This window comes from Scyliorhinus torazame, chromosome 19 (genome assembly GCF_047496885.1).
Source record: "Scyliorhinus torazame isolate Kashiwa2021f chromosome 19, sScyTor2.1, whole genome shotgun sequence".
In the NCBI taxonomy this organism is placed as follows: domain Eukaryota; kingdom Metazoa; phylum Chordata; class Chondrichthyes; order Carcharhiniformes; family Scyliorhinidae; genus Scyliorhinus; species Scyliorhinus torazame.
In genome coordinates this window covers 35,056,552-35,083,779 of record NC_092725.1, presented here as the reverse complement: position 1 = coordinate 35,083,779, position 27,228 = coordinate 35,056,552, and the positions used below count along the sequence as shown (strand labels likewise).

General features: G+C 47.0%; 1 long non-coding RNA gene across 3 annotated transcripts in view; it reads right to left on the bottom strand.

Moving 5' to 3' along the window:
* Positions 1-4,214: 4,214 nt before the first annotated feature.
* LOC140395895 (uncharacterized) overlaps positions 4,215-27,228 on the bottom strand; it is a 34,801-nt gene continuing 11,787 nt past the window's right edge. For 2 of the 3 annotated variants that reach the window (XR_011936368.1, XR_011936369.1), the window contains exons 2-3: positions 25,642-25,744; positions 19,723-19,793 (exon numbers count right to left, since the gene is read on the bottom strand). This is a non-coding gene — a long non-coding RNA (uncharacterized lncRNA). Of the gene's footprint in view, positions 4,308-19,722; positions 19,794-25,641; positions 25,745-27,228 lie in introns of those variants that run through there. The other variant, XR_011936370.1, reaches the window with a different exon arrangement.

The following is a 27,228-nucleotide window of genomic DNA, read 5'->3' as shown; positions in this document are numbered from 1 at the left end:
TTGTACAGCTGCAACGTGACCTCATGGCTCTGAAACTCAATCCCTTTACCAATAAAAGCTAACACACCGTACGCCTTCTTAGCAACCCTCTCAACCCAGGTGGCAACTTTCAGGGATCTATGTACATGGACACCGAGATCTCTCTGCTCGTCCACACTACCAAGAATCTTACCATTAGCCCAGTACTCTGTCTTCCTGTTATTCCTTCCAAAATTAATCACCTCACACTTTTCTGCAAAAAACCCCATTTGCCACCTCTCCGCCCAGCTGTGCAGCTTATCTATGCCCCTCTGTAACTTGTAACATCCTTCCGCACTGTCCACAACTCCACCGAGTTTAGTGTCATCTGCAAATTTACTCACCCATCCTTCTACGCCCTCCTCCAAATACCATGCAGTACATTGTCAAAGGCCTTACTAAAGTCTATGTGCACAATGTCATCCGCACTGCCCTCACCCACCCTCTTGGTTACCACTTCAAAAAACGTACTCAAATTCATGAGTGATGACTTTCCCCTCAGAAAGCCATGTTGACTTTCCCTAATTAGTCCTTATCTGTCTAAATGCTTTGTTTCCTTACAACTACCATTACCCTTTGCTTGTTTCCATGACACATTTGCTATTGAATCTCTCCTGCTGGCTAACTGTCCCCTTATCTTTTCCTTTGCCCTACTTCACCCATCCCTTTTCAACAGAATAATATTCACCAGATTTCTACTTTTCGCCAGTTCTGACGACTCACATTGGAATCGAAATGTTAATCCTGTTTCTCTCTCCACAGGTGATGCCAGAGCTGTTGTGTTTTTCAAGCACTTCCTGTTTTTATTTCAGATTTCCAAATCCGTAGTTTTTTGTTTTACTGGTGTTGAATTGGAAGGGGTTAATTGAACTTGTTTGTTCAGTGAGTGTAATTACTGTCAGCCTCCATGGAGCCTCATTGTGTCACCAGAGAGATTCCCACTTCTATAAATAGCAGAATCCTTTCAATGTTATCTCATTAATCTCAGTGGGGACATCAATTCACAGTCTGTGCGGAATCTGCTCGCTCTCCCCGTGTCTGTGTGGGTTTCCTCCGGGAGCTCCCTCTTCCCCATACTTTCAGCACATTCACTATCCCATTCTGGCTATTGGTGTCCTTGCTAAGTCTCCATATTGAGTTATTAATTATATTACCCATGTTTCACTGAATTACTGCTCTTGTCATTTAAATCTTGGGGATTGTCTTTGTTCCAGTCACACCCTCTGTTTCCTGTCCACTGACTCAATCGTCCCCAATGTCTGAGACTGAACCAGATTGTTCACAGCCTCGCCGTTCTAGTTGACCCTGAACTGAGTCCCAACCCCAGATCCTCTCCATTCCTAATGCCACCTCCGGAATATCATCCAGCTGCAACTCTGCCTCACCCTGTCTGCTGCATTAAACCCCTCCCCTGCCTTTGTTAAATCAGCCTCGTCTCCAAAGTTTTCCTAGCCTACCTGTTCATTACAAGCTTGTACAAAGTCGAGCATAAGTCAAACTCTGCTTTCCTTTCGCATCTCACACCACATCCCGTCCACCCATCACCTCTGTGTTCACTCACCTTCATTAGCTCCTTGTCCCAATAACCCCTTTCCCTGCTGTGATTACAAACTGTGAAATCTCAAATCAATCCCAGTTCTGACCAAGTGCCATTGACCTGGAACATTAATTATGTTTCTCTGTCTGCAGCTGCGACCTGATCTGCTCAGTATTTCCAGCATTTTGTTCATTTTCGCTTTTCTTTTGATCATTTCTTTCTCTCCTTCAGTGTAATTGCTTCAATCTGACCATCCCTGAGGTTCAGGGAAATATGGATCCCTTCTCAACAAAACTGAACCCTCTCCCCCACCAATGAGTTTAATACCCGATCTAAAGCCCTAGTTATGGGAGCCACCAGGCCTCTGGTCCCACTATGGTTCAGATAAAAAAGACCGGATCATCAGAAGAGGTCTCCTCTTCTCCAGTGCTGCTGCCTGTCATAATATACACCAGTATATCATGGTGCAGACACACACTGATGGACACACAGTGAGACCAATCAACACACACAACACCGCAGCCAATCACCAGTTAGAGCACATGCACTGTAAAGACAGGGGGCATCAGAGTTCCCGCTCATTCGAACTGCAGCGAGCTAGGAGGACAGAGCTCACAGCCTGCAACACAGACATTCACCATGTGCTGAGTGCATCGACTGGTTAGGACAAGGCAAAGGTCTTTAGTTAAAGCTAGTATTGTATTAACCCACAGTCAGAGTATGTTAAACAGTTAATGATTCAATAAAATAGTGTTGCACTATTTCAAGTGTTGGTGACCTGTATGTGTTCCACGGATCCAGAACACCCAACACAACATGATACCATTTTGGTTATCCATTTTGGTAGGAATAACAGCAAAAGGGATTATTATTTAAATGATAAAATATTAAAACATGCTGCTGTGCAGAGAGACCTGGGTGTGCTAGTGCATGAGTCGCTGAAAGTTGGTTTTCAGGTGCAACAGGTGATTAAGAAGGCAAATGGAATTTTTTCCTTCATTGCTAGAGGGATGCAGTTTAAGACTAGGGAGGTAATGCTGCAATTGTATAAGATGTTAGTGAGGCCACACCTGGAGTATTGTGTTCAGTTTTGGTCTCCTTACTTGAGAAAGGACGTACTGGCACTGGAGAGTGTGCAGAGGAGATTCACTAGGTTAATCCCAGAGCTGAAGGGGTTGGATTACGAGGAGAGGTTGAGTAGACTGGGACTGTACTCGTTGGAATTTAGAAGGATGAGGGTGGATCTTATAGAAACATATAAGATTATGAAGGGAATAGATAGGATAGATGCGGGCAGGTTGTTTCCACTGGCGGGTGAAAGCAGAACTAGGGGGCATAGCCTCAAAATAAGGGGAAGTAGATTTAGGAATGAGTTTAGGATGAACTTCTTCATCCAAAGGGTTGTGAAGCTATGGAATTCCTTGCCCAATGAAGCAGTAGAGGCTCCTTCATTAAATGTTTTTAAGATAAAGATAGATAGTTTTTTGAAGAATAAAGGGATTAAGGGTTATGGTGTTCGGACCGGAAAGTGGAGCTGAGTCCACAAAAGATCAGCCATGATCTCATTGGATGGCGGAGCAGGCTCGAGGGGCCAGATGGCCTACTCCTGCTCCTAGTTCTTATGTTCTTATGTTATACCAGGAGTTGGGGGATATGAGCACTTCTTAGACCTACCTGCATGTTAAGTAATGGGTTAAGAGTTAAGTAATGCATTAAGAGACATTGCAATTAGTTGTCTCATTTAGTTTAAGTATCCAATGATTGACATTGATATGTAAAGGGGCCCTTGTGGGAGGTGGTGTGCTGTTAAGGCTTTTGTGCAGAGGCTGTGGAAGTGAAATAAATAGTGCTGGTGAAAAGGAACAGGACTATTGGGGCAGCACGGTAGCATTGTGGATAGTTGCTTCACAGCTCCAGGGTCTCAGGTTCGATTCCGGCTTGGGTCACTGTGTGTGCGGAGTCTGCACATCCTCCCCGTGTGTGCGTGGGTTTCCTCCGGGTGCTCCGGTTTCCTCCCACTGTCCAAAGATGTGCAGGTTAGGTGGATTGGCCATGCTAAATTGCCCTTAGTGTCCAAAATTGTCCATGGTGTTGGGTGGGGTTGCTGGGTTATGGGGATAGGGTGGAGGTGTGGACCTTGGGTAGGTTGCTCTTTCCAAGAGCCGGTGCAGACTCGATGGGCCAAATGGCCTCCTTCTGCAGTGTAAATTCTGTGAAATTCAATGAAATATTGACTCTTCATACAACGGTAACTAAAACATTTAACAATGGTAGCAGAGGATGGTTGCTGTGCAAATGTGAAGGTTTGAAAGATACAACTTTTCCTGATCAAACCAAGGAGTGAGTGAGAAGAAAAAAAAAGATACATGGCTGAACCCAGGATAAAGATGGCTGGATATGACTATCCCCCCTTATGTTCTGAAAGGGAATCGTACGACTAATGGAGAAGTGCAGTAGTTATGTGGACTAAGGTAACTAACTGCCTTGGGAAAGAGAAAACAAGGTATGGCATTGGCTCTTTCTCTACCTTATGACAGTAAAATCCGAAACAAAGTGCTTTCTGAGCTGGAATTGTAAGAATTAGACTCAGAAGAAGGTCTGGAGACTCTATTACAATATATGGATAAGATTTACAAGAAAGATGACTTATTACCTGCGTATGAAGCATGGTCGGAATTTGATAAGTTCCGGAAAATAGAGGAATTCTCCATGGAAGACTATTCAATTTGGGGATGTTAATTCTCTGAAGTCGCTGAAAACATAAGAACATAAGAACTAGGAACAGGAGTAGGCCACCTGGCCCCTCGAGCCTGCTCCGCCATTCAATGATATCATGGCTGATCTTTGTGGACTCAGCTCCACTCTCCGGCCCATACACCATATCCCCGAATCCCTTTATTCTTTAGAAAGGCATCTATCTTTTTCTTAAAAACGTTTAAAGAAGGAGCCTCAACTGCTTCACTGGGCAAGGAATTCCAGAGATTCACAACCCTTTGGGTGAAGAAGTTCCTCCTACACTCCATCCTAAATCTACCTCCCCTTATTTTGAGGCTATGCCCCCTAGTTCTGCTTTTCCCGACCAGTGGAAACAACCTGCCCGCATCTATCCTATCTATTCCCTTCATAATTTTATATGTCTCAATAAGATCCCCCCGCATCCTTCTAAACTCCAATGAGTACAGTCCCAGTCTACTCAACCTCTTGTCATAATCTAATCCCCTCAACTCTGGGATCAACCTAGTGAATCTCCTAGTGAAAAGAGTGATGATCCCTTGCAATATTGCCGGAGCGAATCATTTCATTAGCACGGATGTTGTATCAAGTGAGATACCTTTGCTTCTGAGCAGACCGCCGATGAAGAAAGCACACATGAAACTGGATATGGAACAGGATAAGGCAACTGTTTTTGGAAAGACGGTGTACTTACAATTTACACAGTCACGACACTATTGTATTCCATTACTGAAAAATAATATTTCAAGTAGGTGGTTAAGGATGTGTTAATGGCAGTTGAAAATGGGACTTTCGCTGATAAAAAGCTTGTTGTATTAAAACTGCATAGACAATTTGCACATCCGTCTTCTCGGAGGCTGAAAAATGTATTAAAGGATGCAGGGGTAAGGGATGAAGACTATACTAAACTGATAGAACAGGTTAGTCATTGCTGTGAAGTTTGTAGGAAGTACAGAAGGACACCAGCACAACCGATAGTAACCCTACCTTTGGCCAGGGATTTTAACAACATTGTGGCTGTGGACCTTAAGATCTGGGATCAGGCCATTTTTCCGAAAGGACAACTACCAAAAGTTGGTACAAAGGTGACATACTTGCCTGAATGGAAGGATGCGATTGTTATTAGAGCAGGAAAGGCCACTTGAAAGTATAAACATTGGTTGAATGTACAGCATTCAGGGGAGGGAGTTAAGACAATGGATTGGGAACACGAAGTTCAAAAATGGAGGTCACAGGAACGCAGTGCCAACTCAGATAGTACATCGGTTAGTGAACAGGTCTGCAGGAAAAGGTCGAGAATGTTGAAAGGACATCCCACAGTAGATCGGAAGTATCAAGCAGTAGCAGTATAGAACAAGTTACCAGGCGGGAGAAGGGACGTAGTTTATCAAGGTCTCGGAACATGAGTAAGACTACGAATACTAATAGGCGTAGAAGCCCACAAGCACGTGAGATTATGGTGCCTTCCAATAAATTATATGAAAAGTTATCAAAGATGCTAAACAGCAAGAACTGCATAGTTGGAGTGAATTTGGGGTATACATGGAAGTACCGGAAAAGGGCCAAAGAGCTCTGTCCCACAAATGGATTTGCACGGAAAAGGTTCTTCCGGGTGGAACTTATTAGGCAAAGGCCAGGCTTGTGGCAAGGGGATTTGAAGAAAGCTTAGAAGATCAGGATTTAAGGGTAGATTCACCTTCAGCAGGAAAGGTTAATTTTAAAGATCTTCATTTAGCCACAAAGGCATGGGAATGCAAATCTATAGATATAACAGCTGCCTTCTTGCAGGGGCATCAGCTCCAGAGAGACATTTTTCTCCGTCCTCCTAAAGAAGCAGTTAACACAGAAGGGGTAATCTGGAAGTTGAACAAATGTGTATGTGGTTTAAATGTTGCATCTAGAGTCTGGTATTTTTCGGTAAAGTCAGTTTTGTTAAAGTTAGGCTGTTACCAGTTGAAAGTAGATCCGGTAATGTTTTACTGGCACTATAAAGGGAACCTTTCTGGCATCTTTATGATGCATGTCAAATAATTTTTGTGGGGTGGGACTAGTGATTTTGAAGCTTTTGTAATCTCTGGTTTGAGAAAAATATTCAAGGTCGGAAGTCAGGCTTCCGGTGCATATACATATATTGGACTGGAAATCGGACAAAGTTAGGGTCACCTTTACATCAGCAATCTTATTTGGAAAGCATCAGCCCAATCGCAATTAGTTGTGGCCGGGTTTTCACAAAAAGATGCAAGGTTTCAAAGATGGAAAAAGAGCAACTGCAAAGTATAATTGGGCAACTGAATTGGTTAGGTAGACAGACTAGACCGGACATGAGTTTTGATGTCTTAGAGTGGAGTACAAAAATGAATGATCCCAATGTTGAAGACATAATAAGAGTAAATAAAGCGTTTGGCCAAACTAAAAATGCAGGAGTGTGTTTTGAGGTTCACGGTTTTAGGTGACCTTAGGCACTTGAAATTCATAGTTTATAGTGATGCGTCCTATACAAATCAAGCACAGGAGGTTTTATAATTTTCCTCTTGGGGAACAATGGTAAATGTTGTCCTCTTGTGTGGGAAACAAAGAAAATAAGGAAAGTGGTCAAAAGCACTTTGGCTGCTGAGACGTTAAGCTTTGTAGAGGCGGTGAATATGGCCTTTTATATATCTCAGATAGTGACAGAAATTTAACTTTTGGATATTGTTAATGAAGGGCGCCTGTTTCTGTGATTTTATTTTTTCAAAACAAAAAAAATTTGAAAAAAAGAAGGGGGGATATTGTGTGCGTGTTTTTGAGTTTCTTTAAATTTTGTTTTCACCTAATTATTTTTTTTCTCCAAGGAAGGGGAGACCGTTAAGTAATGGGTTCAGAGTAAAGTAATGCATTATGAGACATTGCAATTAGTTGTTTCATTTATGTTAAGTATCCAATGATTGACACTGATAGGTAAAGGGCTTCAGGTGGCCCTTGTGGGAGGTGGTGTGTTGTTAAGAGTTTTGTGCAGAGGCTGTGGAAGTGAAATAAATGGTGTTAGGTGAAAAGGAACAGGACTATTGACTCTTCATACAATGGTAACTAAAACGTTTAACACTGCAAGTGATCTGCCTTCTGCCAGCATTCTGTCATCCTGCAACATAGACAACATCAGCCCGCCGCCGCCGCTCCGCATTGCTGGCAACCTAGGGGCCAACTGGAAGATATTCAAACAGCGCTTCCAGCTCTTCCTCGAGGCCACAGACAGGGAGGACGCCTCGGATACCAGGAAGATTGCTCTCCTCCTCTCCACGGCCGGAGACCATGCCATCCACATTTTCAATTCTCTCACCTTTGTGGATGATGAAGATAAAACTAAGTTCAAGACGGTCCTCCTCAAGTTTGACACTCACTGCAGCATAGAGTTGAATGAAAGTTTTGAGCGCTCCGTGTTCCAACAGCGTTTGCAGGGTAAGGATGAACCTTTCCAATTCTTTCCCACGCACGTCCGCATACTTGCGCAGTCTTGCACCTCCGACTCCATGATACTCGACCAGATGGTTTTAGGTGTTCAGTCGGACCCTCTACGACAGCAGCTCCTCAAAGTAAAGCAGCACAGCCTAGCGACCGCCATTGAGACCTGTGTCTTACACGAAAACACCACGAGTAGGTATTCCCACATCCAAGCAGCTGAAACGGCGCGGCAAGGTCCCCATGAGGCAGAACAGATCCAAGTGATTGAGTAATTCCAGGGCCTCAGCCTGGATGAGGGTGGCCATTTTGCGTGCTTTTCGCGCACAAAAGGAGGGGACGGCGACGTTGAAGAACGTAATGCGCAGGCGTGCACCACGCACGACCGTACCGCTGACGCTACGACGTGCGGCAACTGTGGCTCCGCCCATTTAAAACGGCAATGCCCTGCCAAATCTCGAAAATGCCTACGATGTGGCCGACTTGGCCATTATGCTGCCTGCTGCCGAGCAGCTCAGCCTGCCAATTCATATCGCTTCAGCCAGCCTCGCAGGAATGTCCGGGCAATTCAACCCACCGTCACTGAGTCCGATTCCGACCTCCCACACACCAGTGACACCGAGGACCCAAAGGCTCCTTTTCGAGTCGCTGTCGTGACGAAAAACAGGCTGTCCCCAAAGCAAAGACACCAGCCGCTGTCGGTATACAGCATCGATCCAGACGATGAGTGGTGTGCCACCCTGACGGTCAACCGGTGCCAAATACGATTCCGCCTGGACACTGGTGCCTCTGCCAATCTCATTGCATGGTCTGACATGGTCCAAAGCCTTCGTGTCACACCTGCCATCCCTCCATCAGCCTGCCAGCTATTGGATTATAATGGCAATGGCATTGCTGCAAGCGGCTCGTGCCAACTTGAAGTGACACACAGGTCACGCAAAGCCATCCTTCCTTTTGAAATGGTGGGCTCCTTGAAAGCCCCCCTGCTTGGCGCGCAGGCATGCAAGCTGTTGAACCTAGTTCAGAGAGTTCACTCTCTCTCTCCTGATGACACCTCTGCCTTTCAGGACGCTGACTTCAGGGCGCAACTCGGCGCCATCATCGACCAGCACCACGACGTCTTCGAAGGTATGGGAACGCTCCCAAAAACCTACAAGATCTTATTGAAACAGAACGCCACGCCTGTGGTGCACGAACCTCGCAGGGTCCCAGCACCCCTTAAGGACCGCCTCAAGCAGCAGCTGCAGGACCTCCAAGACCAAGGAGTGATCTCCAGAGTCACGGAACCAACCGACTGGGTCAGTTCCATGGTTTGTGTAAAAAAGTCTTCCGGCGAATTGAGAATTTGCATTGATCCCAAGGATCTGAATCGCAATATCATGAGGGAGCATTATACAATTCCGAAGCGCGAAGAGATCACATGCAAGATGGCTCGCGCCAAGCTCTTCACCAAACTCGACGCTTCAAAAGTATTCTGGCAAATCCAGCTCGACAAATCCAGCAGGAAACTGTGTACATTCAATACCCCCTTTGGCAGATATTGCTACAACAGGAGGCCGTTTGGGATCATATCTGCTTCAGAAGTGTTCCATAGGATCACGGAACAAATGATGGAAGGCATTGAAGGTGTTCGTGTCTATGTCGATGACATAATCATTTGGTCCACCACCCCGCAGGAACACGTCAGTCGCCCCCAGCGTGTGTTCAAACGCATAAGTGAGCATGGCCTCCGCCTCAACAGGGCCAAACGCTCTTTTGGTCAGACGGAACTCAAGTTCGTCGGGGACCACATCTCCCAGTTTGGTGTGCAGCCGGATGCGAACAAGTTGCTGCTAGCACAGCCATGAGAGTGACAGAGGACAAGAAGGCGGTCTTCCGATTTCTGGGCATGGTCAAATTTTTAGGGAAGTCAGTCCTAACCTCGTCTCTCATACCACTGCTCTCAGGAAACTGGGCAGGAAGACGACAGACTTCCAATGGCTCCCTTCCCACGAGCGTGAATGGAGAGAACTCAAAACCAAACTCACCACGGCCCCGGTCTTAGCTTTCTTTGATCCAGCAAAAGAGACCAAAATTTCGACCGATGCCAGCCAATCCGACATTGGGGCCGTGCTCCTGCAACATGATGAGGCTTCATCATGGGACCCCGTTGCATATGCGTCACGTTCCATGACCCCATGGAACAGCGCTATGCGCAGATAGAAAAGGAGTGCCTGGGCCTTCTGACCGGTCTGGTTAAGTTTCACGATTATGTGTACGGGTTTCCTCAATTCACCGTCGAGACCGACCATTGCCCGCTGGTCAATATAATACAGAAAGACTTGAACGACATGACGCCTCGCCTCCAGCGCATTCTTCTCAAGCTCCGGTGATATGACGTCCAGCTGGTATACACCCCAGGCAAAGACCTCATCATTGCCGACGCTCTCTCCAGGGCACTCCGTGTGACCCAGCTGGATTTGTCTGCCAGGTTGACGCCCATGTGGCCTCCAATCTACCTGCCACGGATGAATGCCTCGTCCAAATTCGCCGCGAGACGCGGCTGACCCCTTGCTACAGCGTGTCATGCGCCACCTAACAGACGGGTGGCTCAAGGGCCAATGCCCTCAGTTCTATAATGTCAGAGATGATCTGGCGGTAGTAGACGGGGTTCTTCTGAAACTGGACCGCATTGTCATCCTGCATAGCATGCGCCAGCTCGTCCTGGAACAGCTACACGAGGGCCACCTTGGTGTGGAAAAGTGCCGCCGACGGGCCCGAGAGACAGTGTACTGGCCCGGCATTAATGACGACATAGCCAACAGAGTGCTGCCCCACCAGTCAGCGCTTCCAGCCGGCCCAACCACGTGAGACCCTGCAGCCCCATGAGTTGGTCACGTCACCTTGGACCAAGGTGGGCATTGACCTATTCCATGCGCTGGGTAGAGACTATATCCTGATTGTGGACTACTTTTCAAATTACCCGGAGGTGATACGGTTGCACGACATCACATCGTCTGCAGTCATCCGTGCCTGTAAGGACACCTTTGCTCGACACGGCATCCCACTCACGGGGATGTCGGACAATTGCCCCTGCTTCGCCAGCCAGGAATGGTCCAACTTTGCCAGGCGGTACAATTTTGCACATGTGACATCCAGTCCCCTGTACCCCCAATCCAATGGCAAAGCAGAGAAGGGCGTCCACATAGTCAAACTGCTCCTCTGCAAGGCTGCCGATGCTGGGTCTGATTTCTACCTCGCCTTGCTGGCCTATCGCTCCGCCCCACTTTCCACTGGCCTGTCGCCAGCCCAGCTGCTCATGGGTCACACGCTGAGGATGACGGTGCCATCCATTCATGTCCCAGACCTCGACCACGTTCCGGTACTTCGACGGATGCAGCTGTCTCGTGCACGGCACAAGGCGGCTCATGACTCCCGTGCAGCTGATCTCCCTGCTCTGGCTCCAGATGACAGTGTCCGCATCCATCTTCCGGATGGTGGCTGGTCTGCAACCGCTGTGGTCCTTTGGCAGGCGGCCCCCCGCTCGTTCCTGGTTCGTCTACCGTATGGCTCCATTCTGCGCCGCAATCGATGTGCCCTTCGTCTCGTTCCGCGCTCGCTACGTGATCCTCCACTGTCGCCTCGCTCTCCTGCTGACCCTGCGATGGACTATGCAGAGATCCCGGTCACTCTGCATCCTCCTCACTCTGATGCAGTCCAGCCCGCTCCTCGGCCAGCGGCTCCCGACCCACCCTTGAGGTGGTCAACCAGAATTCGTCGCCCACCTCAGATACTTAATTTGTGAACTTTGTGGACTTATGGACTTTCTGATTTGTTCTGTTCTTCCATTTAATCGTTTATATGGTTTGTATATAGTGTTCACCTCGTTATTCTCGTGACATACTGTTTTTCTGCACCAGGTACCTTCCCATGTAAATAGCTTAATTCTCATGTACATAGTCCTGTAAATATTTCACACACACGTAGTCAGGGACATTCTCACCATACACTATTTATTGCCACACAGGTACATTTTTTTATAAAAGGGGGATGTCATAATATGCACCAGTATATCATGGTGCAGACACACATTGATGGACATACAGTGGGACCAATCAACACACACAACACCGCAGCCAATCACCAGTTAGATCACACGCACTAAAAAGACAGCGGGCATCAGAGTTCCCACTCATTCAAGTTGCAGCTAGTTAGGAGGACAGAGCTCACAGCCTGCAACACAGAGATTCTCCATGTGCTGAGTGCATCGGCTGGTTAGGACAAGGCAAAGATCTTTAGTTGAAGCTAGTATCGTATTAACACAGTCAGAGTATGTTAAACAGTTAATGATTCAATAAAATAGTGTTGCACTATTTCAAGTGTTGGTGACCTGCATGTGTTCCACGGATCCAGAACACCCAACACAACACTGCCAATGTCCCATAAATTCAAATCCAGTCTATCTTGGCCAGATCCTACCGTATTTGGTTAAATTCTACTCTCCCACAATCCAAAACCTTTTTTTGCAGCTAGTCTACTTCTTTGTCCATAACAAGTTTAAATTTAAGCGCTTTGTGGTTGCTATCACTAAAATACTCCTCCACCAACTCATCAACCGGCTGTCCGGCTTCATTACCCAGAATTATGTGTAGCATTTTACCATCCTTACTGGATGACACACAGCTTGGCGGAGTTGCTCATAGTACCAAGGATTGTCAGATGACACAACAGAATATAGATAGATTGGAGACGTGGGCTCATAAATGGCAGATGGAGTTTAATCCGGACAAATGCGAGGTGATACATTTTGGAGGATCAAATCTAGGTATGAATTATACTGTAAATATTAACATATAGAGGGATCTGGGCGTGCAGATCCACAGTTCCCTAAAAGTGGTAACACAGGTGGCCAAGGTGATTAAGAATGCATTTGGCATGCTTGCATTCATCAGCCAGGGCATTGAGTACAGGAGTTTGGAAATCATGTTGCGGCTGTATAAAACCTTGGTTAGGCCGCATTTGGAGTATTGCGTGCAGTTCTGGTCATCACATTATCAGAAGGATGTGGAAGCTTTGAAGAGAGTACAAAGAAGGTTCACCAGGATGTTGCCTGGTCTTGAGGGTGCTGGCTATGAGGAGCGATTGATTAAACTAGGAATGTGTTCACTGGAAAGACGGAAGCTGAGGGTATGCCTGAAAGAGGTCTACACAATTATGAGATGGTACACAGACAGGGCGGATAGTCAGAGGCTTCTCCAAGGGTGCAATTATAAATTACAAGGGGGCACAGGTTCAAGGTGACCCAGAGCCGGGATCGAACCTGGGACCTCGGCTCCGTAAGGCAACAGGGCTAAGCCATTGCGCCACCGTGCTGCTCTGGATCCTCCACATATTGAGCTAAAAGGTTCTCCGGTATAAATTTTAAGAACTCAACTCCATCTCAGCCCTTAACATGATGGTTATCCCAATTAATTTTGGGAAAGTTGAAATCACTTAATATAATTATCCTCATATATTTTTACATCCTTCCGCATATTGAAATCACACTTGCTTCTCAATTTCCTGCTGACTATCGATGGGTCGCTAATAAATACCTAGCAACGTAGCTGTCCACTTTTTAATCAGAAACTCTACCCAAAAAGCTTAATTTGAGTTGGCCACTTCCCGACTTAAAATGGAGAACCGCAAAAGCTGAAGGGAAATTCAGCCAACACAGGCAAAGACTAGCAAATACAGAAATCATGTATATTGGAACCTGCAAAACAACAGGGCAGCACGGAAACCAGCAGCCATCTGCATAGTAATGAGCGATTCCAAGACACAATGGCAACAGTTAAGGTGAATAAAGCCAAGCCAGACTCCTTGGTGCCAGCAGGAGCCAAGACAAAGGAAGGCCAACGGACATTAAGGGACCGCCCAACGATCAGGGAACTCCAGTATTGGAAAAATCGATCCAAGTGACGAGCAAATACAGAAATCATGTGTATTGTAAGGAACCTGTAAGGAACCAGGCAGCACTGAAACCAGCAGCCATCTGCATAGTAATGAGCAATTCCAGGGCACAATGGCAACAGTTGAGGTGAATAAAGCCAAGCCAGATTCCAAGGCACAATGGCAACAGTTCAGGTGAATAAAGCCAAGCCAGACTCCTCGGTGCCAGCAGGAGCCAAGACAAAGGAAGGCCAACGGACATTAAGGGACCGCCCAACGATCAGGGAACTCCAGTATTAGAGAAATCGATCCAAATGATCGGAATGCAGTCCAATCACTTGGGACCAGGTACGGGGTCCGCCCCGAAGGGCAGGAGGCCCCTGCGGACTATAAAGTAAAACCCCCAAGTTCAAATCGGCCTTCTTTGGAAGGGTCACTCAGCAACTTGAATCAACCCGTGAGAGTGACCTGTCTAAGCTGCCGCCAACCAAGTAAGTCTCAAGTCAACGCTGGCTACGAGATAGGCGCACCTAGCTACCAGTCGATGCCGTCTTTTGAATCCTGCAGACTCAGGACCTGAATGAAAGGCCATTTGTTCCCTGACCTGGTGGGCAGTCCGAAGCTACGTAGAGGCCTTTTAGTGATAGGAATAGCCTAGAAAGTAGAGTTTTGCATGAGTAGTGATTTATTGTGTATAATAAATGTGTTTTGATTTGAATCTTACTAATTGATGTGTTGAGTTATTGATAATTCCTTGAACTTGAACCTCGTGGCTGTATCATAAAGATACCCGGCGACTCTAGAGCGAAGGTTAAACAAACAGAGCAAATTACTATTTAAGAGCCAACCAAAAGTTAGCAACATATTACTGGCGACATCCTGATGGGACCCGATCGAGAAGTGGCTCGGGACTCCGCTCCACTCCGGGAGAACCGAAAAATTTGAATTAGAAATCCAATTGTTAACAGAAAAACCACAAGTGTTCAAGTAGTTCTGATCAATCCTCATAATTCGGAAGTGTGTGAATGCATGCGTTACTAACAGGGCTATAAGGTAACACTGATTGATTTTTGTTGCAACAAAACTGCCTTAATACCTCTTGTTCCAAATTTTAAGAGAAGTATTTAGAGAGGAAAGATGGCAATGCAGGCAATGCAAAGCCTCATGAACCCCGAAAAATTCGTGGTCGCAACGACCAGCAGTAGAGTAGGACAGTGTCATGTTTGGGAAGAGGAAATCAGAAAGTACCTCAAAGGGAAAGGATGGCCCCTTTGGAGCAAATTCTGTGAAAATGAGGAAACATGTCCCGGGACTCTTGGACATACTTGGTGGGAGAACCTGAGCGAAATCCATAAGGAAAGCGTGGGAAAAGCTCGCAAGCCGATGGTAATCGTGTCCTGTTTGGCACAATTGCGAGGCACAGAGGAGATCGTTCGGATGCTCCGTAAAGAGAGAGAGGAGACACATCGAATGAGTAACGTCGATCTGTTGAGATAGAGAAAGAGAACCTAGAATTAAGAAGGAAGTTAGCAGCAAAGTACGGAGAGGTGGATGATGCCAAGTGGGCACACCAGTCTTGTCTGGCGCACCTAAGCAGCTTCCAGACACAGTATGAAAAGGCCTATCAGGACACGCAACATGCAGTCCTGGTAAGGAAGAAACAGAGAAACAGGTAGAGGCATTGCAAAGGCAGTGTAGCGACCTGAAAGCAGCATTATGAGCACTCCATACTACCACCACAGAGCACAGAAAAAGCTCACTGGATCACGCATAAGTGCCGGAAGCAGATTGCAGAACTACAATCTTTACTTTCAATTCAGAATGGGTTCCAGAGCACCTTTGGATCCCAGTTAGATACAGAAGACGGCCCGGATTTCGAAGAATTAAATGAGACTGCGCATAGATATGTTAGGGAACATGTGCGCAAGGAAAACCCCAGAAGAGAAAAGTGCCCCAACCCCCCACAGAGCAGATAATTCAGGCACCAATGAATCCAGTAACCACCCACCGCACAGTCACATCGGAAGGAGACACGGAATTCCTGTACACCACCCCCTTAACCGTGACCCAATTACGGGACGGGTGCGAGAAAATCACACCATTCCTCCCCACCTCAGACCCCCACCACTTCTTTGCTAGAGTAAAGCAGTAGGCGACCATGTACGGCCTGGACGAGTGTGAGCACGTGAAGCTCACAGTTTTGAGCTTAGATCCTTCGGTCGTAGCAGCCCTTCCCGACCCACAGAATGTAGGAGGAGGCACCCTAGCAGAGATGCACGCAGCGATCCTAGACGTGACCGGCTACAACAGAGGTGACCCCGTAGAAGGCCTGAATAAGTGCAGGCAGAAAAAGACAGAACACCCCACAGCGTTTGCTGGACGCCTGTGGATTCATTTCACGGCAGTTTTTGGAAATTTAGAACGTGCCCATTTGTCCCAAGACAGTATGGGCTAATGGGCCCGCACCCTTATCTCCCATGCCACAGAGGCAGGACAAAAAGCCTGTACGAATTATGACCCCTCAGAGGAAGCCCACCATGAGAAATGGGTTTTAAAAAGAATGTCCCGCACCTGGGAGCAGTCTGTTCAAAACAAACCTGCAGTTAGGAAACCCGAGGAACAGCAGGCAGAAGCAGACATCCAAGCAATGAAAACGCACCAGAACGCCACGTGGGTGAACGAAGGCAGGAACATCCTCCCACAAAAGCCACAGGAGTGTTACAACTGTGGACAGTTAGGACACTTTGCACGAGAATGCAATGCCCCAGGAAAGCCACAGAGAGCCCAGCAGGCAGGCACTATGAATAAGAATAGGACAGAGCCCATACAGAGTGTGAGCACCTGTTCAGACCAGACGGACCTGAACGGAACAGACTGACGGTGTTCGGGCTCCCCCAGTTGGGTCTGCGACACCCTTTGGTATAGGTCCGGCTGACCAGTAGTTGCAGCAACGATACGGGGGCAGCCCATCGAATTTCTCTGGGACACAGGAGGGTCCTGCACCACAATCAATTCCTGCACCATATTCCAGAAAGACACGTGGCCCAGTACAGCCACCATTACCCTCAGCGGCTTTACAGGCCACTCACAGCAGGGACACATCACAGCCCCTGTACCCATTCAAATCGGCAACATCACCACCAAGCACCCCATCGTCTTAGTCGACCTGCCCCACACAGCAGAACACATTTTGGGAATTGACTTTATGAACTCCCACAACTTGTCCTTTGATCCAGTAAACCAGTGTGTCTGGAGAATGGCAAAATCCACAAGAGCCCCCGCAATGCTCACAATAGGCGAATACGCCAACAAGATTAGCACAGTCCGTGAATTTTGGTTTGATCCAACCACAATTTGCACAGACAACAGGTTAGGGCCGTTCTGCAGAAGCACAGGACAGCATTCGCGACCCACAAAGACGACTGTGGCCGGATGACTGGTTCCGTTCAAATCACAGGACCTGACCCTAGACCCCAAAAGCAATAGGGATGTCCCCAAGAGGCAGAGGGAGAAATCTCAAAAGTGATCGACAGCTTATTAGAGCAGGGCGTACTTCGATCAATAGCCTCTACTAATAAGGCCCTGATTAAGCCAGTGAGAAAGCCCGATGGATCATGGCGACTGACCATCGATTACCGGGAACTCAACAAAGTCACCCCCGCAGCAGCCCCCACGATAGCCACAAGTCCCGAGACCATGCTCAAACAGGGACTCAACTCACAATACTTTACGGTTTGGGACGTCAGTAACGGATTCTGGTCCATTCCATTGGCAAAAGCGTGCCAATACAAATTTGCCTTCTCTTTTAAAGGTCAGCAGTACACGTGGACATGTCTTCCACAAGGATTCCACAACTCCCCCTCCATTTTCCACCGACAGCTGGCTAATGGATTATCGCAATGTTCCGCCCCGAATGTCTGGTCCAGTATGTGGATGACCTATTACTGCAGACAGACACCAAGGCAGAGCACAACGAGCTTCTGGCCGAACTCCTGGAACACCTACAGAAAATTGGTTGTAAAGTAAACCCCAAAAAGGCCCAGATTTTGGAAAACAAAGTGATATATATGATTACGATTATCACGCACGGTCAACGCGAGATCGAGCACAAAAGAATTGACTCGATTGCCAAATTGCCCCTTCCCCAGAATGTTTCAGCCGTCCGGTTGTTTCTAGGACTGGTTGGCTACTGCCGAAACCACATTGACGGTTTCGCCAGCAAGGCAGCACCCCTCTCGGAAAAGAAAGGAGCCCCTTGGGAATGGCTTCCGCAGCATACGGATGCTGTGGATGCTTTGAAAAGAGCCCTCATTGCAGCTCCCGCACTACAAGTTCCAGACCCGCTTTCCCCTTGCGCTATAGAGATAGCTAGCACAGACCGCACCCTTTCGGCCGTGCTCCTCCAGGAACGGCACGAACAGTTAAGACCCGTGGTTTACGCCTCCAGACTTTTGGATCCTGTGGAGCAGGATTTTCGGCCTGTGAAAGGCACCTGCTCGCAGTTCAGTATTTTTCTTACATAACCGGAATAAACCCCATCACAATCCTCACAGAACACACACCCACCCAACTTTTACTTGATGGACGACTCAAGGATGGTCCAGTTAGTCTAATTAGAGCAGCTAGATGGACCCTTCTTTTGCAGGGACGGGACATCACTGTTAAAAGGACCAAGACCCACACTTTCTCAGTCGATAACCTTCAGTACCCAGGCACCCCCATGAATGTGAAATCATCGCACTGCACTGCAACACAGGCCCCTTGATTGCGATAACACCCCCCAGAAAGAAAGGTACTTCACCCGAGAGCTCCCAGCCCACAGACACGTGCGAACCTTTAAGAATATATGCATTTCAGATGGTTCTTCCACTATATTAGAAGGGAAGCACATTACAGGATGTGGCATATATGTCGAGGACGCGCAGAGATGCGCTCTAGAAGAAATATCACTAAAGCTACCAGGCCACTTAGGCGTGTAGGCGGCAGAACTAGCAGCCATTGCGTACATTGTGGATCACCCAGATTCCTTCCCCAGCCCAGCAGACATATACTCAGGCAGCCTCTATGTCTGCAACAGCCTTACATAATTCCTACCCATGTGGAAAGCAAGAGGATTTGTTTTCGCAGACGGAAAACCCCTCTCTTCAGCCCCATTGCTCCGGCACATTTTAGAAAAAGCACAGAACAGGACATTCGGAATCGTTAAAGTTCAAAGTCACCACCATTCCTCCCCCCCTGGAAATGGACAGGCAAAAGCAGGTGCCAGGCACGGATATTTTTGGACACCCCTCGAAAGCGCACCAGTGAATGCAGCTCAGGTCTCGCAGACTAATATTCAGGATTTAGTGCAGGCCCAGAAGCAGGATAACAATCTCAGGGAGATGTTGAAAGGACACTTTCCAGCCCCCGATGATCGATTTAAAAATGCATTGGCCACACATGACGGTGTGGTGTCAAAAGACACCCTTTATGTGGTTCCTGAACAGGACAGGAATGAGCTCATTTGTTTGTTCCATGACAGTCATGGACTTCAGGGAATTGATCCCACTACAGCCCACCTCAGGCAGCTCTGTTGGTGGCCAAGTTTAAAAGAAGACGTAACGCACTATGTGGAGAATTGCCTTATCTGTGCCCAGAACAATCCGGACAGATATGCCAAGAAGGCTCAGCTTAGTCACACGCGCCTCGTTAACGGCCCCTGGACTAACCTCCAGATCGATTTTATAGGACCATTGCCTCCTTGCAGGAATGGTTACAAATACGTATTCGTCATCATAGACACTTTTACGAAATGGGTAGAGGCATTCCCATCCAGAACGAACACGGCAAAGACCACAGTCAAGATCCTGACCCACCACATCTTTACGAGATGGGGACTCCCCCGCAGCATTGAATTCGACCAATGTTCCCATTTTACGGGACGTGTCATGAAGAACATCCTCACGATATTTGGCATTACCCCAAAATTCCACATCGCATACCACCCCAGTCAAGTGATATCGTGGAGCGCATGAATCGGACCCAAAATCATCCCTCAGAAAAATGGTCCAACAAAACAACACCAATTGGGACTCAGTCCTACCTTTTGCGTTGATGTTTTTGAGAAATAGTGTCTCAACTTCCACAGGCTACACCCCACACACTCTCATGACCGGACGCCCTATGAAAGGCACAGAATTTCTTTTAGGATTGGACTTGACGAGCCCCGAAGTGACGGCCCTCACACACGAGAACGCAGTAAAACAACTAGTTGCGAATGTAAGAACGGCTCAGCTAGCAGCCGCAGTAAGATTAAGCACACGGAAGAAACAGAGCAAGGCCTCTTTTGACAAGACAGTGCATGCGACTGAGTTTGAGGTAGGACAGCAGGTCATGCTCTCAATTTATAACCCCAGCACATTCCTGTCACCTAAATATTCAGGTCCATACTCCATTGAGGACAAAGTAAGCCCCTCCGTCTATAAAATGAAGTACCCAATGGAAAGACTGCGTGGTTCCATCTTAACCAGCTTAAGGCAGATGGCCCACAGTCCAACCACGCACACCACGTCATGGTCAACGCAGCAGACCACGCGCCGTTCACAGCCAACGTATCAGCCTACCCTCCCCCAACACGCCCACCACATCCACGGACTCGCCCTCGACTTCATCCCCGACCTCTAAACTCCGCCCCGGAACACCCACAGACAGCAGCAGCAGCGACAGCGACTGTGACTCAGACAATAGCCACAGCACGCCTCCCTGCTATCCCCAGGCAACAGGGCCCACACCCAGCGAATCTGACCACGATTCGAGTGATCCCTTCCTCATCACGTTCTTCAACAAACTCCACCAAACACCACCACCCTACAATGACGATTCCGCCCCACAGAACTTGACACCACCTTTTGGCACCGCGTCAACTCATACAGGCTCGTCCGGAACGACGAGATGGACACTAAATCGCACCATGCAGCCCTATCAGCCCTTATACATTCAAAAGTATGGCATCTGGGAGAAGATGACGACTTTGAGCCTGACTCCCAAAACGAGAACCCCTTTGCGGCCCTGTTCGCAACTGATAACGGAGGTGTCCAGATGATGTTTTAAAAAGGAACCGCTTGGGAGAAAACAGTGTCCTTTCTGATGGAACCTGCAGCTTGTTGTTTAATGTTGTTTGTTACTGTTAGTGTTAAATGTTGTTTGTAAGATCGGAATTTTTTTTTCCCACGGCTCCACGCCTTATTTGTCTGCAGAAACCTTTGAGAGCTTGCCAGCACACTCATCGGCCGAAACCACAGAGCTTGCCAGACCCCCGTTTATAACTGCTCTTCTGGTTCGAAGGTAGAACCAATACGGCAACCCCCCCACAATGACTACATTTCTTGCCCGTTCTTTCCGGTTGCTCAGGCAGTGGAGAAACGGCATTGGTCCCCGCCCTGCCTGAGGACCCCCCCTCTGGTCAGCTACGCTCGGGTAGAGCACACACGGCATTGGTCGCCGTCCTACCTGGGGATTCCATCCAATTCTTACCCGTCGCAGCCCATACGCACCTCATTTCGGCACTTTTGGTTCAAAAAGTTTTGTTTTGTTTTCCGGCAACCCTTAGGTTGCTATCCCTATGCTATTTACATCCGCAAACATTTGGATGGTAAATTGCGCAGCCTGCGAGACGGCTCACACTGTTTCAGGATTTTTAAGTGTGTCTTGTCCTGAATATTCGGTTAAAAAAAAATGTTTTTTTAAATGAAGGAGTCACACACGGTGGCACATTGTAAAGGGAGAATTGGCACTGAAGGACAGGCATACTAACGCACGAGATATTAACCAAGATAGTAACAGAAACTATGCTTGATCCCACAGAATCCCAGAAGCTCCAACAAAAGAGACAAAATGGAAAGGAAGAGAAGAGAAGAGAAAGACTAAGTCAACAATGAAGACGGCATACATGTTTTTCATTATTGCAATTTGTATTCGGTTGCGCGCGAACGCGAACCCCCTGACCCCAACCCCCTCCAGCCGTTAATGATTCACTTCCCCATAGCACCCCGAGCCCAGTAACAGGCAACACCACACCATCATGGTGTGATAAGCTCATAACGTGGTATTCCCTTTCCTACGTAGTCGAATCCCTATTAGTGTTGGCGATACTCTGCAGCATCGTGCAGACTATCCGCATGAGGAAATGGAGAAGGAGAGCCTTCCGCACTTGCACCCCGGTAAACAGAATAAGATCCCCCATGTTATACCCAGGACCCCGAACCATCGATCTATAATAAAGGACATTCGTTTGCGTTCTTCGGTAAATAAAGAAATGGAAATATTGTACACCCCTGTGCTTGACTGCCAAGCCAGGAAAAATGTAAATGCTGCTTTTATTTTGTATTGTTTAGGAAGTTAGAATGATTGAATGTTTGAGTGAGTGTAGTTTATTGAGGACAGTTAGAGGTACCGTTTTTTAAATTTTGTAATGCATGTTCCTGTTTTGACATAGCGCCACTTAGAAATTGTTAGTTAAAATTTTTCTTGCATAGTTATGGTCAGTGTAGAGGCCATAGAACAGTGCTCGCTGGGTCAGGGAATGAAGACAACGTAGTTAGGATCACAAGGAGGGTGTGTAGCCACCTGGGTTGGCCACTTCCCAACTTAAAATGGAGAACCACAAAGGCTGAAGGGAAATTCAGATAACACAGGCAAAGACTAGCAAATACAGAAATCATGTGTATTGAAACCTGTAAGGAACCAGACAGCACTGAAACCAGCAGCCATCTGCACAGTAATGAGCGATTCCAGGGCACAATGGCAACAGTTGAGGTGAATAAAGCCAAGCCAGACTCCTCGGCGCCTGCAGGAGCCAAGACAAAGGAAGGCCAGCGGACATTTAGGGACTGCCCAACGATCAGGGAACAGCTCCAGTATTGGAGAAATCAATCCAAGTGATCAGAACGCAGTCCAATCACTTGGAACCAGGTACGGGGTCTGCCCCGAAGGGCGGGATACCCCTGGGGACTATAAAGTAAAAACCCCAAGTACCAATCGGCCTTCTTTGGCAGGGTCACTCAGGAACTTGAATCAACCCGTGAGAGTGACCTGTCTCAGCTGCCGCCAACCAAATAAGTCTCAAGTCAACGCTCGCTACGAGATAGGCGCTCCTAGCTACCAGTCCATACCAGCTTTTGAATCCTGCAGACTCAGGACCTGAACGAAAGGACATTTGTTCCCCTGATCTGGTGGGCCAGTCCGAAGCTAAGTATAGGCTTTTTAGTGATAGGAATAGCCTAGAAAGTAGGGTTTATGCACGAGTAGTGATTTACTGTGGATAATAAATGTGTTTTGATTTGAATCTTACCAATTGGTGTGTTGAGTTATTGATCATTACTTGAACTTGAACCTCATGGCGCTATCATAAAGATACCTGGTGATTCTCGAGCGAAGGTTAAACAAACAGAGCAAATTACGATTTAAGAGCCAACCAAAAGTTAGCAACAAGATCATCACTCCTTAATGCAGTAACTGCCTCCTTAACTAATAGTGCAATGTATCCTCCTTTTCTACACCATCGTCTGTCTTGCCTGAAGATTTTATATCCCAGTATGTTGAGCTGCCAATCCTGCCCCTTATTCCAGTATATTATAATTAGACATGTCAATCACTCAGTTCTAAAGACTTACCAGGGACACCAATCATAGTGAGGATGGGTTATTAACATGCTTGAATAACCTGGAGTGTGTATATCCGATCAACCATTGATAGTCATGCATGTACCTAGAAAGGCACTGAAGTGCCCAGGAAAAATCCTTGCTCATTGTTGCAACATTCCAACCTTTGTTTCTTGGATTCTGACCCATTGTTTTAACATTCTAATCAAAGCTTTTCGGATTATAACCGATTGTTGTAACAATCCATTCTGTTGTTCCCCAATTCAGTTCATTTTTGGAACCTTGCCATCTACTTTACTCAGCTTATGATGCAGTATTTTAGCACTCTTTCCCACTGTTATCAGATTCCGTTCTCTCCCCTCCTGAGAATTTTATGTTCAGCGATTCCTTCCTTCCCAAGCCCACGCCTCCACCCCATCCCCGTAACCCCACCCAACCTTTTGGACACTAAGGACAATTTAGCATGGCCAATCCACCTCAACTGCACATCTTTGGAATGTGGTCGGAAACCGGAGCACCCGGAGGAAACCCACTCAGACACGGGGAGAAAGTACAGACTGCGCACAGACAGTGTCCTCAGCTGGGAATCGAACCTGGGACCCTGGAGCTGTGAAGCAACTGTGCTACCATGCTGCCCAGGGATCTGGCAATCTTATACACCTTGTCAGTGAAGGTGGAGAGGGAGGTGTAACAATCAATTAGGATGGAAAATAGTATGTTGTCCTTCGTTGCATGATGATTTGAGTTCAGAAGTAGGGATGCATTATTGCAGTGATACACCTCCTGGGTGAAACCACACCTGGAATATTGCACGCAGTTTTGGTCTGCTAACCTAAGAAAGGATATATGTGCCATAAGGGTGACAGTAGGGGTTCAGTAGGCTGATACCGGGGTTTGTGGAACTTCCAAAAGAGGAGGTATTAGTTTGACTCGACATGTATTCACTGTAATCTGATTGACTTGTATACAATTCTAACAGGGCTGGACAGATAAATGCAGGGAGATTGTTTATTTCCTGGTTGGAAAATCTAAAGCCGGGAGACACAGAATGCAGGGTTGACCAATTAGGACTGAGCTGAGGAAAAATATCTTTGCTCAAATGGGAGAAAACCTGTGGACTGTTCTACCACAGAAGGCCGTGGAAGCAAAGTCACTGAACATAATCAATGAAGAGATTTGTTTAAAGATTAAAATCCAGGGTCAGCCATGATCCATGGCGGAACAGGCTCAAAGGCCCGAATGATCTACTCCTGCTCATCATTTCTGTGTTTCTGTGAGATGAGCTACTTGCCACTGACGGCCTTATGCAGCCACAATATTTACTTGAAATGAAAATCGCTTATTGTCACAAGTAGGCTTCAAATTAAGTTACTGTGACAAGCCCCTAGTCGCCACATTCCGGCGCCTGTTCGGGGAGGCTGTTACGGGAATTGAACCATGCTGCTGGCCTGCCTTGGTCTGCTTTCAAAGCCAGTGATTTAGCCCTGTGCTAAACAGCCCCATATACAAGTAGGTTTCAAATGAAATTACTGTGAAAAGCCCCTAGTCGCCACATTCTGGCGCCTGTTCAGGGAGGCTGGTACAGGACTTGAACCCATGCTGCTGACCTGCTTTAAAAGCCAGCTATTTAGCCCAGTGTGCTAAACCAGCCCCTTTTGGAAAATTTACTTGGTGTTGGGTGGAGGTGTTGAGTTTGGGTAGGGTGCTCTTTCCAAGAGCCGGTGCAGGCTCAAAGGGCCGAATGGCCTCCTTCTGCACTGTAAATTCAATGATAATCTATGATTAATCTAGGACAAAGGTTCGGCACAACATCGTGGGCCGAAGGGCCTGTTCTGTGCTGTATTTTCTATGTTCTATGTTCTTTAGTTTGATTACTACGCCAAGGATGTTGATACTGTGTGGGTGACTAATCTCATTGCAATCAAATATGAAGTGGGAATGGTTAGATTCTCTTTTGATTGGGATGGCCAAGTCAGCCAGTTGTGCGGCTCTAATGCTATTTGCCACTGATCAGACAAAACAAGATTATTGTTCAAGTCTTGCTGCATTTGCACAACGGCTGCTCCGAATCTCTAGTGACGCAGAACCTTTTGGCTTTGTTGGAAATGTTCCTGTAACATGGAACAGTCCAGTAACCTCCTGACATCCTGTCTGATAGACGTGAACACACTGCAACAAACTTGCATTAATAAATAGCCCTAGAACACGAGCTAGGATCTCATTGCCCACCTATTTGGAAAAGACACTGCAACGTGCAATTTTCTCATCTTAATAATTGCTATTTGAACACTCTGTTTCTTTAGCAGACCATGCCTGAACTGAACAGTTTAATGCAAAAAATAATATGGAATGATTCACACATCATCATACCTGCACACAAAAGATTAGTTTGGAGGTTGTATTCAATGCGATGAGTTACTTCAGTGCAGAGATTCTGTCCAGTGGATGCATTGAATAAAGTGTGGAGTCTGTGCTAAATATGAACAAAGAACAAAGAAAATTACAGCACAGGAAAAGGCCCTTCGGCCCTCCCAGCCTGCGCCGATTAAGATCCTTTATGTAAACCTGTCTTCTATTTTCCAAGGGTCTACTTCCCTCTGTTCCCCGCCCTCTGTTCCTTCTACTTCCCTCTTAAATGATGCTATCGTTCCAGGCACCCACCACCCTCTGCGTAAACAACTTTCCACGCACATCTCCCTTAAACTTACCCCCTCTCACCTTGAAATCGTGACCCCTTGTAATTGTCACCCCCACTCTTGGAAAAAGCTTGTTGCTATTCACCCTGTCCATACCTCTCATAATTTTGTCGACCTCAATCTGGTCCCCCCTCAACCTCTGTCTTTCCAACGAAAACAATCCTAATCTACTTAACCTTTCTTCATAGCTAGCACCCTCCATACCAGGCAACAACCTGGTGAACCTCCTCTGCAACCTCTCTAAAGCATCCACATCCTTCTGGTATTGTGGCGACCAGAACTGCACACAGTATTCCAAATGTGGCCTAACCAAAGCCTTATACAACTGTAACATGACCTGCCGGCTCTTGTACTCAATACCCCATCTGATGAAGGCAAGCATGCTGTCTGCCTTCTTGACCACTCTATCGACCTGCGCTGCCACCTTCAGGGTACAATGGACCTGAACGCCCAGATCTCTCTATACATCAATTTTCTCCAGGACTCTTCCATTGACCGTATAGTCCGCTCTTGAATTAGATCTTCCAAAATGCATCACCTCGCATTTGCCTGGATTGAACTCCATCTGTCATTTCTCTGCCCAATTCTCCAATCTATCTATATCTGCTGTATTCTCTGACAGTTCTCCTCGCTATCTGCAACTCCACCAATCTTAGTATCATCTGCAAACTTGCTGAACAGACCACCTATACCTTCGTCCAGATCATTTATGTATATCACAAATAACAATTGTCCGAGCACGGATCCCTGTGGAACACCACTAGTCACCTTTCTCCATTTTGAGACACTCCCTTCCACCATTACTCTCTGTCTCCTGTTGCCCTGCCTGTTCTTTATCCATCGAGCTAGTACACCCTGAACCCCATACAATTTCACTTTTTCCATCAACCTGCCATGGGAAACTTTATCAAACACCTTACATCTACAGCCATTCCCTCATCAATTAACTTTGTCACTTCCTCAAAAAATTCTATTGGGTTTGTAAGACATGACTGTCCCTGCACAAAACCATGCTGCCTATCACTGATAAGTCTATTTTCTTCCAAATGTGAATAGATCCTATCCCTCAGTATCTTCTCCAACAGTTGGCCTGTCACTGACGTTAAGCTCACAGGTCTATAATTCCCAGGATTATCCCTGCTACCCTTCTTAAACAAAGGGACAACATTAGCAATTCTCCAGTCCTCTGGGACCTCACCCGTGCTCAAGGATGCTGCAAAGATATCTGTTAAGGCCCCAGCTATTTCGTCCCTCGCTTCCC